Genomic DNA, 14,896 nt, shown 5'->3' with positions numbered 1-14,896 from the left:
TGACACTTTGAATTTCTTCGGCGTCGGTTCGTTAGCTCGTTTCCATGTCATCGATTGTTGTTTCGTTTCGGGATCAAAGTGGTGGATCCAGGTCTCGTCCATGGTCAAAAAATGTGACAAAAAATTCTCCTGGTCTGCTTGGAACTTTTCGAGATTTGCTATTGAAATGTCAACTCGTTTCTTCTTTTGCTCGTCGGTTAACATTTTTGGCACCCAACGCGCCGAGACCTTTCTCATATGCAATTCTTTTGCAAGGATTCTCTGAATACTGCCATATGAGATCCCTGTGATCTCAGCTACATGCCTGATAAGTCACTCTTCGATCGGCCAATACAACTTCTTCAACTTTTTTCACGTTTTCTTCATTGAGGGACGTGGATGGGCGTCCTTCACGATGTTCATCTTCCGTCGATGTTCTTCCCAGCTTAAATTCCTTGGCCCAGCGTGCAACTGTGGAATATGGAGGAGAAGAGTCCCCCAATGTTTCCACCAAGTCGCTGTGTATGTCTTTTGTAGTCATTTTTTTCAAGCAGAGGTATTTGATGACAGCTCTGAGCTCGTTTTTTTCCATTTTGATGTTCACTCCTCGGCAGTTCCTATTCAAATGAATGTAGCTCCCGGGAATCGTGGCCTATTTAAGTGATTTTTTTTCCCTGGACTAGTGGGTACCTAAGAGAGAAGAAAACATTTTATTTTAATTTCTGTGTGCAATAGAAATAACCGATTATCATTACTTTTGGATCGCCCCTAGTATTGCTGCTAAAGGGGTTTCTACAAGCCATTCATGGGGTTTACTTACTTTTTCTCTCACTGCTTCTGTATTTTTGCCTAATTTTAAGTAAATAAATCATGACACAGTGTCATTCATCATATGTTGTTCATCTGAGGTTTTATTTACCTAATTTTAAGACCTTCTTAGCACCTGATGTTTTTTTATTATGTTCTGATGCATAGAACCATAGAAAGCAAAAGGGGTGTACTTAGTTTTCTTCATGACAACATATGGAAAAAAGCTGGAAAGAGCTTTCCCATTCCTATCTAAGAAATATTAAATATTATTTTTATTAGGGCGTAGTCAGACAGCGGTGTAAATTGGACCGAGATCGGAGCACAAAGATCGGAAAATCTATGGGTCCGTACGTTGCTTTGTGAACACTCTCATGCTGAAGCTATTTTTTTTAATGATCCGAAGGACATATTAAAAAAAAAAATCAGTAACTGATAGTTACACTTTAAAAACGCTGTAGAAGATTTTCCCATGGAATATTGTGTCAATCATGGCAAAAATGAGAATGATAAAATATTTGCATTGTTCCAGATGAAAACTTTCAATTTGTTGTTCCAAGTTATATGTCAGTAGCTGTCTGCACTGGCTGAGACTATACATCCTATTCAAAGAACTAGATGGACAGAATGACATGTAGAGACTCTGCAGTGAAAAACCTGGAAAGGACGACACATACAGCTAATTATCTGTAAGCACGAAAAGTGGGACGAGAATGAACCTCAAAGCAAAAAAATATACTACCCCCTATAACCACCTACACTGCTAAACATTGAAATTTCAGCACCAAAATGGAAAAGATAAGCAAGGTAATGACATGCAAATGATGAAAAAATGGAAACCAAATTTTTCAAAATATCTCGATTTATTCAGTATCAAATATGCGTAGAAATCCCCGCACTTGCACACCATGGCTGCTATCAATTAGGTAATTCATGGTGTCTGAGGAATGTTCTGCCGTGTTGAATGCACTCAGGGAAATCATCAAGATCCACTGCCAACAGCAACCCTTGCAATTATCGACCAATGAACCAGACGGCAAAATCGCCAGTGAAGCCGCTTCAGGATAAAGATCACTGTCCTTTTCCTGAAGTGGCCTGGCTTGTGAAAAGTTTAAAGACTCCATGTGCATATACCAAAACAAGAAAAATATACTACATAGAGTTATAAGAAAAGATGCTCCAGAATTGTTATTTTATGGGAAAGGAAGTGTGGCGCCCCTGAGGTTTCAGTTGCCACAGGGGTACTGCACCTCAGAACGAGGTGTGGTATCTCCTCTCCCAGGTAAGGATGGAGTACTACACAGGACCCCAACCACACACTCAACACTACACCACTCCAGTTCTGAAGGGGGCCTAAAGCAACATAGTGCTGCCCCGGGCCTGAATGGAGGAGATGGGGGGAACCAAAGTTAGGGGGAACCACGTAGTGAGTGAGGGTGGAGGAAGCATTTACCTAAGCACTTTATTAGAATTCTATATAACTGGAGGCCATTTTAATAACAAGGTCTTTGGTCGTGGGTCTTCGGGACGGCAAGTCAGCACAAAGCTGCAGCCGTGTGACAGCAGAGAGAAGCTCTGAGCTGGCTAGACACCAAAGTGAGTAAAGACTTGCATGACTTCAACTACTGCCTCTGTCTGTTCTTTCTTCCGCGGCTCTGCACCCGCCAACGCTCTTCTCTACACCCTCTCTACACTGCCCTGAGGCCCCGCTCCACCTGTGGGGAGTCGTACCAACCAAGCTGCCTAAACACCGGCCTCAGAGGACTGTTGCAGCGCTGGCGATCCTCACCAGACACCACGGGTGGCGTCACGAACATTCCCCTATCCCATATAACTTCCCCCTTTCCTTTTAAGAGTGACCCCAGAGTACGGGTCCGGCAGCCGGCCACCGCGACATCCCCCGAGATCAGGCAACAACAAGGCCCGGGCGCCGAGTCGTCCCCCTCCCCTGAGCACGTCATCTCTTCCTGGCATCACGAACAGGATTTTGTGCTCGCGGCAACGGCAGAAATCTATACCCATTGCCACCGGGTACTGTGCGCCTCTCCTAAAGACTGTATTTCCACATTCAATGTGGCGCCCGCCCAAGAAGAATGGGTGCCATTATGTGCAGGGAAGACAACAACTTAAGACCTCCCATCGTGGGCCAGGTTCTTCAATGGCGCCAAAAATACAGACCACCCCTTGCAACAGAGACTGTCTGCATAGTTGTGTCCGTCAAGACGGATGGGACATCCCAAGGAGTGACCGTCTACAAGCAGCCACTGAACTGCCCCCGAAAGAGAAGGAGAAAGAGAGGGACACAAGGTGTGGTCTGGGCAAGTCTAGACAGACCACACCTGGCAGCCGCGATGGAAGGAGAACAGGATGTGCCCTCCGTCGCTGGCCCACCAGCAGCCACCTCCCTCACCCTGGAGGGATACAGCATCCATCTAACAGCAGAGGAGGCCGAGTTCCTCCGCGGTGAGACGCAGGACCTGAACCGTCGAGTTGAAGAGGCCCAGCGGAAAGCGGCCGCGGAATGGAGAGAGGACCTGCTGGGGAAGCTTGCGGCCCGACGCCAAGATACGTCGCGCCCCACCAGCGATGATCCAGCCCAGGCGGAAAAGGAGGAAAACCAGGAGGCCACGTGCAGCCCAGGAGCGGGTAAGAGAGAAACCCCTGTCCCGGGCGCTGAGTGTGCCGACCTGCTCCTGGACCTCCTACCGTCGCCTCCATCCCCGGGCGCCACCGTTTGGCAGCAGTTACAGACCCCGGAACCTGAGGCCCAAGCCGCCGCAGCCTCAGGAGGCCCGCTATCCCTCTCGCTCCCGGAACCGTCAGCATCTGCCCTCACCTGGGTGTACGCACACCCAAACCCGGACTGGTCCGCGAAGGTGGAGGACCAACAGCGGCCCCCGTTAACGCCGTTGCCAGCACCCCCGGTTGCCTGCCCAGGAGGGGAGGAATTTAGATGGGACAACCAGGGGGGGGGGATCTAATGTGGTTTCCCCGGGAGACCCAAGCTGAAGCTCAACAGCGGGAGGAGTTTTGTAAACGTGAGCTCCTCCAGCTAGAGAGTGAACGAGGTGCCCGGAGGGTCCACTGTGAGCAACTGGAGGTGCGGTCAAAAGTCGCCAAGGCCCAAGCCAGACAGGTGGAGGCCTCCCGTCCCAGCCCCCGGGAGGAAGGACTTATCGTCCGGTTTCACCAGGAAGCGGGATGGGGCTTCATCCGCAGCCCCCAGTTCAACCGTGATGTTTTCGTTAATCGGCGGGACGTTGAGCCCCAGTTGGAGCAAGGCCACCCCGACCGCAATCTTTACCCTGGAGACTTGGTCTCATACACCCTGGTACGCCCTAGAGGTGCACCGGTTGTTTAAGGAAGATGCCCCCCTGCGCACTGCCACGGGTGACCAGTCTGGATCTGTGGGCAAGCACGAGCGGTACCCCCGGTGGGGATACCATCACTAGTGCTGCACCGGAGGCTGGACTTCCTTACCTCCCAGTTATTTGTATGTTTTACTAAGACATTGTTCCTGTGGACAGTGAGCAGCCAACAAACTCAATTGTATATAGTTTGCACCTATTAAGGTGCCCCCTATTGGTTTTATACGCACAACACCAGACCTCAGAACAAAAACCTGTCTGGTGTGGCAGAATTTGGGGTCCAACTCAGGATCACCATGCCCTGCAGCCACCCCAGGGCCTACGTTGAGGGTTTGCTTTGGACAGGTCCCTCATGCTGCTGAACTTGCATTTATACAATATTTTCTACTGTTTTCTATATATACAATGCCTTTATGTTTATCACGTATAACCTGCAACGTTAAGAAAAGTGCCTCCCATAAAGGGAAGATTGTTATTGTATAAAAAGCATTTAGATTTTTGAATGTGTGAAATATACCATGTCTTTGCTCTATTGCAGCCCGCGGACGTGCCGGGCTTCACCAGGGGGGAATGTGGCGCCCCTGAGGGTTCAGTCGCCACAGGGGTACTGCACCTCAGAACGAGGTGTGGTATCTCCTCTCCCAGGTAAGGATGGAGTACTACACAGGACCCCAACCACACACTCAACACTACACCACTCCAGTTCTGAAGGGGACCTAAAGCACCATAGTGCTGCCCCGGGCCTGAATGGAGGAGATGGGGGAACCACGTAGTGAGTGAGGGTGGAGAAAGCATTTACCTAAGCACTTTATTAGAATTCTATATAACTGGAGGCCATTTTAATAACAAGGTCTTTGGTCGTGGGTCTTCGGGACGGCAAGTCAGCACAAAGCTGCAGCCGGTTGAGGGTCCACGGTCCCCGGTCTCAGGCCTCAAGAAGGGGGGTCGGGGCAGAGTTATAACGGGCTCTGTCCCTGGTCAGGGTCCAAGCAAGAAGGCCCAGGAGGGGAGCAGAGGAGATAGACTCCACAGGCGAAAGGATCTCAGGGGGTGCGGATGGAGCGGAGTCGCCACCTGCATACCTTATTCTGGCCCTGCCAGAGAGACCCTGCTGCAAGAGGGGGTACAGGTCCCCGATTATCTGACTTTGCACTTTACGTCTCAGTCGGAAAAGTCAGGCGGCTTATGTGGATCCCAGGGGGATACGGATGGAGCGGAGTCGCCACATGTATGACCTAATCTGAGTTTATCCAGAGGGACCCGGCCTTACGCCACGTTCTCACTAGAGATGAGCGTTGTTCTACTCGAACTGTTCGCCAATCTCAAATTCAAGCTGTTTTGGGCGGTGTTCGAGCCGTTCGGCGAACACGAACAATTTGAGAAAAATTCGGCTGTTCGAGGTTATGTTCGATAACTGTTCGTGCACCAAAATCATAACTGGATTTTTTCTCAGTAATGATGAAAATTAATGTTAATACGCAGTTTGAGTGTACAGCGGGGTGGGGGGAGGGGCAGGGGATGGATCTCTGCAGGAACAATGAAGATCTCCATTTTTTTTTCTCTTTCCCGCATTTACAGTGGGGAGGTGCAATCTGTCAGCCTATCAGCAGCGCACACACGGAGCGAAGTGCTTTTTTTCACACAAGCAAGGGCATGTGTCATTGGCAGTGTATGTCACATGTCCTTGCCCTATAAGACCAAGCCATTTTCCCCGTCGCCACCATTTTCTCACTGCTGCAGCTGCGTGTTAGACGGCACCGCTGTTGCTGTGTGCGCTATACCTTGTTAATTTCAAGCCAATTTTCGCACAAATATACAGATAGCTTGGGAGTAGGGAATAGTTGTGATTGCAGTCCTTTTAAGGACTAGGTTACAGCATTTCCTACGACTTTTATCAGGCAGGTCTGTGCTCTTAAATAGATAGGTTGTGGGAGTAAAGACTAATTGTAATTGGAGTCCTTTTCAGGACTAGGTTACATCAGTTCCTATCAGTTTTTGCCAGGCAGGTCTGTGCCAGTGCTGTGCAAGTTTTTTTCACAGCATTTGGCTGAATCTAGCAAAGCTAATCCTTTTTGGCCTATTGCAGAGTGTGTTAGTCAGTGGAGTAGCCTATCTGTGTTGCAAGATATACCACCTGTGTATAGAATACCAATTTTTTTACTGCACCTAGTGAAGTAAAATCTTTTGGGCATAGCATCATTCTATTAGTCCATCTATACTGACCTCCATCAGGTTGCAAACTGAATCTAATTTTTTTCTGCATCTAGCTCTGAAAAAATATTTGGCCTTCTAGCAGTGTGTGGGACTTGTTCTATTAGTCCACCTATACTGACCTCCATCAGGTTGCAAACTGAATATATTTTTTTCTGCATCTACCTCTGAAAAAATATTGGGCTTCTAGCTGTGTGTGGGACTTGTTGTATTAGTCCATCTATACTGACCTCCATCAGGTTGCAAACTGAATATATTTTTTTCTGCATCTACCTCTGAAAAAATATTGGGCTTCTAGCTGTGTGTGGGTCTTGTTCTATTAATCCATCTATACAGACCTCCATCAGGTTGCAAACTGAATATAATTTTTTTCTGCATCTAGCTCTGAAAAAATATTTGGCCTTCTAGTAGTGTGTGGGACTTTCTCTGTTAGTCCATCTATACTGACCTCCATCAGGTTGCAAACTGAATATATTTTTTTCTGCATCTACCTCTGAAAAAATATTGGGCTTCTAGCTGTGTGTGGGTCTTGTTCTATTAATCCATCTATACTGACCTCCATCAGGTTGCAAACTGAATATAATTTTTTTCTGCATCTAGCTCTGAAAAAATATTTGGCCTTCTAGTAGTGTGTCGGACTTTCTCTATTAGTCCATCTATACTGACCTCCATCAGGTTGCAAATTAAAAATAATTTTTATCTGCATCTACAGTACCTCTGAAAAAATATTTGGGCTTCTAGCTGTGTGTGGGACTTGTTGTATTAGTCCATCTATACTGACCTCCATCAGGTTGCAAACTGAATATAATTTTTTTCTGCATCTAGCTCTGAAAAAATATTTTGCCTTCTAGTAGTGTGTGGGACTTTCTCTGTTAGTCCATCTATACTGACCTCCATCAGGTTGCAAACTGAATATATTTTTTTCTGCATCTACCTCTGAAAAAATATTGGGCTTCTAGTGTGTGTGGGTCTTGTTCTATTAATCCATCTATACTGACCTCCATCAGGTTGCAAACTGAATATAATTTTTTTCTGCATCTAGCTCTGAAAAAATATTTGGCCTTCTAGTAGTGTGTCGGACTTTCTCTATTAGTCCATCTATACTGACCTCCATCAGGTTGCAAACTGAATATATTTTTTTCTGCATCTACCTCTGAAAAAATATTGGGCTTCTAGCTGTGTGTGGGTCTTGTTCTATTAATCCATCTATACTGACCTCCATCAGGTTGCAAACTGAATATAATTTTTTTCTGCATCTAGCTCTGAAAAAATATTTGGCCTTCTAGTAGTGTGTCGGACTTTCTCTATTAGTCCATCTATACTGACCTCCATCAGGTTGCAAATTAAAAATAATTTTTATCTGCATCTACAGTACCTCTGAAAAAATATTTGGGCTTCTAGCTGTGTGTGGGACTTGTTGTATTAGTCCATCTATACTGACCTCCATCAGGTTGCAAACTGAATATATTGTTTTCTGCATCTACCTCTGAAAAAATATTGGGCTTCTAGCTGTGTGTGGGACTTGTTGTATTAGTCCATCTATACTGACCTCCATCAGGTTGCAAATTGAATATAATTTTTTTCTGCATCTAACCCAGCCAATAGTTTTGGCCTAATACCGCAGTTTGGCCACTCAGCTCTGCTCGGTTACCATCCATTGTTTTTTTGTGCAAACAACTCCAGAGTTGTGAATTAGTTAACCACCAAAATGAGTGAAAAAAGGCCTGCTGCTGGTGGAAAGGGGAATAGGCGTGTTGGGAAGGGGAAAAAAGGTTGTGTCCGTGGGGTAGGTGTTAAAGCAACAGTAACATCTGCAGAAGAAAGACCATCTTCCAGCCAAACTAAAATGTCTACTTCTTTTAGCGGACAATGTGATAAGATCCCTTTCTTACGGCCACGCCAATCGCTACAAATTCCAGATGAGGCACAAAAACAGCAGGTGCTTCAACGGATATCAAGTGCTCCTTTAAGTGGGCTCTCCTCCACATCAACTTCAACATCACAAATACTCCAGTCCTCAAAGGTGTCACCCAAATCGCACTTGCTTCCTCATAGCTCCCAAATCTCCAGCTGCCCGTCTGAGTATGAGGTAGAACAGATGGTTGAGTCTGCAGAGCTGTTTACTCATACTATAGCCTGGGAATCAGAGGTCGACTCCAGCGCTTCTGTGAATCCAGACGAGGAAATGATCTGCACTGATGCCCAGAATCTTTATGAGTCGGATCCAGGACCAGACGCAGAAGGTTCTGATCATAATGTAGACCCTCATTCCCAAACTGTAACTCCTGTTGGTGGAGACAATGAGGAAGACGATGATAAGACTCAAATACCTGATTGGAGCGACAACTTTAGTTTTTTGTCAGGGCAGGAACAGGTTGGCTCTGAGGACGACGGGTGTGATAACACACAGGGTGATGATGATGAGGTTGGAGATCCCACTTACTGTCAACCCACAGTCAGCCAAGAGATGAGGTCAGCAGAGGAGGTGGAGGAAGATGCTAGTGACGACGAGGTCAGGTTGCGCCTTCCTGGACAGAGACGTAGTACTGGAAGCACGTCAACAACTGCATCCTCAAACACAACTCTGCCTCTCACCACAAGTCGTGGTGGCTCTTCAGGTCGCATGGGTGCTAAGCCTTGCATAGCCTGGGCATTTTTTCAGATCGATAAAGATGACCCAACTCGTGTTATCTGTAACATTTGTCAGCAAAAGCTAAGTAGAGGCCAAAAAATACATAGTTTGAGTACTTCATGCATGAACGGGAACATGGACATGAAGCATAAGTTGCAGTGGGAAGCTCAGTGTGCTACAATGCGGCCTAGCCGGCCGGGCCAACCACCGTCTGCCATATCTTGTGCATCCGCGGCCTCTTCATCTTCTGTGACTGGGGGGACAGCAGTCACACCTGTTTTGGGGCGTAGACCTGCCACCTCTTTACCCGCAACAGCCAGCGTGATTGGCAGGTCATCATTTTCTTTGGAGGTGGTAACACCAGCTGGTGTTGAGCGCTGTCCGACATCGATAGCACCACCTTTGGATCAAGGCAACCTAACATGTCCGCCTGCATCTTCCTCACAGACCGGCAGTTTGCCGGGGACACCCTTATCAACCCCGTCTAAGCACAATAGCCAGCCCTCGGTCCCTCAGATGTGGACAAGTAAAAGACCATTTCCTCCTAGCCATGAGAAAGCTAAGAGGTTGAATTTCACCATCTGCAAGCTCTTGGCTACAGAAATGCTGCCTTTCCACCTGGTGGACACAGAGGATTTTCGAGACCTTATGTCCGTCGCAGTGACCCAGTACCAGATGCCCAGTCGGCACTACATCTCAAAGAAAGGTGTGCCTGCGCTCCACCAGCATGTCGCACACAACATCACCGCTTCTTTGAGAAACTCTGTGTGTGACAGGGTGCATTTCACCACAGACACTTGGACGAGTAGGCATGGACAGGGGCGTTACATGTCGCTGACTGGGCACTGGGTAACTATGGTGACAGCAGGACAAGGGGCTGCTGTCCAAGTCTTGCCGTCCCCACGAGTTGTGCGTCAATCCTCTTTATGTCAAAGTTCCACCACTGCTTCTGCCTCCTCAACCTCCTCTCGGTCTTCCACCTGCACCCAAAGCCTGTCTGGTCATGCCACAAGCTTTCTAACTGCGCAGAAGGGATCCTGCACACCTCCTTACTATGCTGGCAGTAGGGCTCAACGTCATCAGGCGGTTTTTACTTTGAAATGTCTGGGAAATGTGAGTCACACAGCTGAGGAGTTGTGGTCAGCTCTGGAGAACCAATTTCATGAATGGCTGTCTCCACTGGACCTGAAACCAGGGAAGGCCGTGTGCGACAATGCTGCAAACCTGGGTGCGGCCCTTCGCCGGGGCAATGTCACACACGTGTCTTGTATGGCTCACGTGTTGAACCTGGTTGTCCAGCAATTTTTAGCCCACTATCCCAGACTAGATGGCCTTCTGCAGAGGGCACGGTCGCTGTGTGCTCACTTCCGCCGTTCGCATCCCGCAGCTCAGCGACTTACATCTCTACAGAAGTCGTTGGGCCTGCCACTTCACCGGCTAAAATGCGATGTGCCTACCCGGTGGAATTCAACTCTGCACATGTTGCAGCGACTGTGGCAGCACCGACAAGCCCTGGTGCAATACGTTCTGACGTATAGCCTGGGCCAACGAGATCCAGAGGTGGGGCAAATCACGCTGGAGGAGTGGTCTCAGATCAGGGACCTATGCACCCTTCTGCACAGTTTTGAAATGGCGACGAAGATATTTAGTGCTGATGATGCCATTATCAGCATGACTATTCCGGTGATTTACATGCTGGAGCACATGTTAAACAGAATTCGGAGTCAGGTGGTGGCACAAGAGGAGGTGGAGGAAGTAGAGGAGGAGGAGTTGTATGCGGAAGGGCTAACATCTGCAAGGTCCAGACGGTCGGCAGCACCAAGGCGGCAGGCATGTGAGGGTGGGGGAGATGGTTTTACCAGGGCGCATGGTAGCAGCCAAACTAGTGAGGAAGGTGCAGGAGCCCAGGAAGAAGTGGAGGACGAACTGATGGAAGACTCATCAGATGAGGGAGACCTTGATCACATTTCTGTTGTGCGAGGTTGGGGGGAGAGGACAGAGGAAGGAAGCATGATTGTTACCTCGCCACCAACACAACAGGGACTTGGTGCTCCTGGATGCGCAACACACATGAGTGCCTTCTTGCTGCACTACCTGCAACATGACCCTCGAATTGTGAGAATTAGAAATAATCCTGACTACTGGGTTGCCACACTGTTAGATCCCCGGTACAAAAGTAAATTTGCCGAAATTATTCCTGCCATAGAAAGGGATGCACGCATGCAGGAGTATCAGCAGAGACTGTTGCAGAATCTTACATGTGCTTTTCCACAAAACACCAGTGGTGCACGTAGTGAATCTCACAGTTCCAACTTGCCAACCGTGGGACCGTCAAGTGTTCAGCACTCAAACCGTAACAGAACCACAGTATCTGCTGGTAACATCAATTTTGCGGAATCATTTCACCACTTTTTTAGCCCATCCTTTGCAAGGCCACAGGAGACAAGAAGTCTGACACATAGTCAACGCCTAGAGACGATGGTAGAGGAGTATCTCCAAGTAAACATTGAAGCCACGACTGTGTCACTGGACCCTTGCTCTTTTTGGGCTTCCAATCTGGATAAATGGCCGGAGCTAGCCACTTACGCCTTGGAGATCTTGTCATGCCCCGCAGCCAGCGTTCTGTCTGAACGTGTGTTCAGCGCTGCTGGTGGTGTGCTGACAGATAAGCGCACGCGGCTCTCCACTGATAATGTAGACAGACTCACGTTCATAAAGATGAACAAATCATGGATCCGAAACGACTTTTCTACCCCTGTGTCATCCTGGGGAGAGTAAAAGCTTGATGATTGGTTAAAATCACCCTACCAACCGTTTTAAGCTTTCAAATTACTAATCATGTTTATCTGTATCTTGACTGGAAAATAATTTGGGCTTTGTAGCAGTGTGCAGCACTGATCCTATTAGGCCATCTATAATAAGCTCCACCAGATTTAAAATTAAAAATAATTTTTAGCTGCATCTAGCCCGGAAAATAATTTTGGGGCTCCGAGATGCGCAAGACACATAAGTGCCTTCTTGCTGCACTACCTGCAGCATGACCCTCATATTGTCAGAATTCGAAGTAATCATGACTACTGGGTTGCCACACTCTTAGATCCCCCAAACTTTTCGATCAACCTTTTCATTTTAATAAAGACCAAAAAAATGGTCATTTTTGAAATTATAAGCATTAGCAGGTTGTTAGAAACTGAAATCAAACAGTTTTCAACTCAAAACTTTATTCTAGGTGATGTTACATTTTCACATAGGACCCCTTGTTCGAAAGGAGCTTCTGAACTCTCTCGTCCATTGAATTTGTCAGGTTTTGGATGGTTTCTGCTTCAATTGTTTTGCATGAGGACAGAATACCCTCCCAGAGCTGTTGCTTAGATGTGAACTGCCTCCCGCCATCATAGACACTCCTTTTAATGATGCTCCAAAGGTTCTGAATGGGGTAGAGGTCAGGGGAGCATGGGGGTCACACCATAAGTTTGTCCCCTTTTATGCCCATATCAGCCAGAGATGCAGATGTTTTATGTGCAGCATGAGATGGTGCATTATCATGCAGAAAAATGATCTTGCTGTGAAATACACGGTTCTTCTTCTTGAACCATGGCAGGAAGTGCTGTTTGAGAAAATCCACATACATTATGGAGTTCATCTTTAGCGCCTTCAGGGATCCTAAAGGGGCCGACAATCTCTCTCCCCATGATTACAGCCCAAAACATTACTCCACCTCCTCCTTGTTGGCGCTGTAGCCGTGTTTGCGTGGGGTGTCCATCAACCAGCCATCCTCCACTCCATCCATCTGGACCATCGAGCGCTGCACGGCACTCATCCGTGAACAAAACAGTTTTGAAATCAGTCTTCATGTAATGTTTGGCCCACTGGAGCCGTTTCTGCTTGTGTGAAGTGGATAGAGGAGGTCGACAGGATGGCGTATGCACAGCTGCAAACCTCTGAAGGACCCTGCATCTTGTTGTTCGGGGGACGTTGGAGGCACAAGCAGCTTCAAAAACTTGTCTGCTGCTATGACAAGGCTTTTTTGCCGCTGCTCTTTCAACCTGACGTAATTGCCTGTAGGAAAGAGTCCTCAATTTGCCCTTATCAGCACGCACACGTGTGTACTGTGAATCAGCTACATACTTCTTGATTGCCAAGACACTTCATCCTGATCATCGCACAATGTTGATTGTAGTCATGCCTTGACCTAAACACTCCACAATTTGTTGCTTCTCAGCAGCCGACACATCCTTTTTCTTTCCCATTTTGGCAGAAAATGTAGGCTGCTTAATAATGTGAGAGAGCCTTCTTAAGTAGTCTTGCCTTTCATTGGACACACCTGCCAAACTAATTAGCACAGGTGTCTGCAATTGCTTACAGTGATATAAGGAGCCCTGACACACATCACCATAAATGAGTTTAACTGACAAACAAACAAATTCTTCCCTTATCACTCCTAAACACTTTTTGCATAATAATTTGGAACGCAGTGTACATGTGCTTTTCCACAAAACACCAGTGGTTCACGTAGTGAATCTTACAGTTCTAACTTGCCAACCGTGGTCTGTATGGAATTGTTCAATAAAGGGCCCAAAATTAAGATAACATAGATGGGAGAGGACTCTATGAATAGGAATTCCTAAGTATTTGATACCCTGTGAGGGCCAGGCAAAGGGAAAGTTGGACTGGATGGAATCCTATATGGATTTGGGGAGGGAGACATCGAGGGCCTCAGACTTCGCTGCATTGATTTTAAAATTTTACCATGTAACAAAGTGATCTATTTCAGCCATAACAGCAGGGATGGATATATGTGATTGAGTGATATATACTAGGACATCATCAGCAAATAGAGAGCACTTGTACTCGGTGCCTCCCACCTCAATCCACCTAATATTGGGGTTATGGCGAATTGATGAGAGCAGGTGCTCCGTCACTAGGATGTATAAGAGAGGGGACAGAGGACATCCCTGCCTTGTCCCATTGGTGATTGTGAAAGGTGATGAAAATGTTCTGATGCACCCCCTGGGCCTTGGGACACCCGGAGCCGGACCCTTTTTGGTGGATGCTGGTGGTTGTAGTCTTCGTGGCGGCGACCCGGTTCCGTGGCTCAGGGCGGTCAAACCAGTGGCGGAACTATTTATGTGGTTTTGATGTTTAAATGTCCGACTACGCCACCCGTGGATTGCGGTCAGAGTGAACCGCCGCTACAGGGCAGACCGCTGAGGCTGGTGTTGTGGGTGCAGCAGAGCTTAGCATAACTCCCCATGGGAGGAGTATAGCCTCAGGGCAGTGTATGCGGAGGATGGGGGTGATGGTGCAGGGCAGCAGCAGTAACGACACGGAGTCAGTGATGCAGTCCAGGGCCTTTACTCACAGTTCTTATTATCCAGACCACGTCTGCAGGTAACGGCTGCCCACGTCGTACTGTGCTCACCAGGTGAGGGGCTCAGACAACTCCCAGATAACTTTGGAGCACTTCACAGGACCCCCTTTGTGTGTCCTTTGTCTGGCCTTTCTTACCAACACTTCTGTCCGGCTGCCTCGGGCCTCCTCTTGGTAAACTTGGCGCCAGTTTCCCTGACCCTATGTGGTGCCTTCCTAGCGGGTGTAACGAGGGGCTGCGCCACATAAAATGTCAGAGCCTCCGGTTTCTAGCTGAGGGTCGTTTCCTGCCTCCACTAGTTCGGGGACCGGTCTCCCCCTTTGGCCTGACCCCTCCACGCAGGTGGATTCGGGCGTGCGGTGGCGACTCGCCCGTCCGCACCCCTGGGATCCCTTCATTCCTCGTTCCTGGAGCCTTCTCCGCTCCTCTTCCTTCCTTCTCCCTCTTCCAGGCCTGGGCCTCTGTTACTAGGCCCGCCTCTGGAGCAGAGCTCATGCAGAGCCCCTGCTCCCTGCCACTTCTGCTCAG

This window comes from Phyllobates terribilis, unplaced genomic scaffold (assembly GCF_046119375.1).
Source record: "Phyllobates terribilis strain yellow unplaced genomic scaffold, ASM4611937v1 Scaffold_4__5_contigs__length_816908805, whole genome shotgun sequence".
In the NCBI taxonomy this organism is placed as follows: Eukaryota; Metazoa; Chordata; class Amphibia; order Anura; family Dendrobatidae; genus Phyllobates; species Phyllobates terribilis.
This window is presented reverse-complemented; position numbering follows the sequence as displayed.